Source organism: Syngnathus scovelli, chromosome 15 (assembly GCF_024217435.2).
Source record: "Syngnathus scovelli strain Florida chromosome 15, RoL_Ssco_1.2, whole genome shotgun sequence".
In the NCBI taxonomy this organism is placed as follows: domain Eukaryota; kingdom Metazoa; phylum Chordata; class Actinopteri; order Syngnathiformes; family Syngnathidae; genus Syngnathus; species Syngnathus scovelli.
Genome location: NC_090861.1, coordinates 9,419,895 through 9,420,136, shown reverse-complemented (window position 1 = coordinate 9,420,136; position 242 = coordinate 9,419,895).

The window sequence follows — 242 nt, the reverse complement described above, 5'->3', positions numbered from 1 at the left end:
GATTGTGTTTGTTTTTTTTTTTTTTTTTTTTACTTCTTTTCTGTCTGCAGAACCTCAGATTCCTGTTTTAATTCTGTCAAAAAAAATATGCTTATGGTTTGTCATAATTTTATGATTTTAATCTTATGACGACTTTAAATACTCCCAATAAGTCAAATGGGAAATGTTTTAATTTAGCGTTTAGAATTTAAATTAATGGACATTGATGCATAGTTGAACATAGCAAATGATGGATGGCTGTG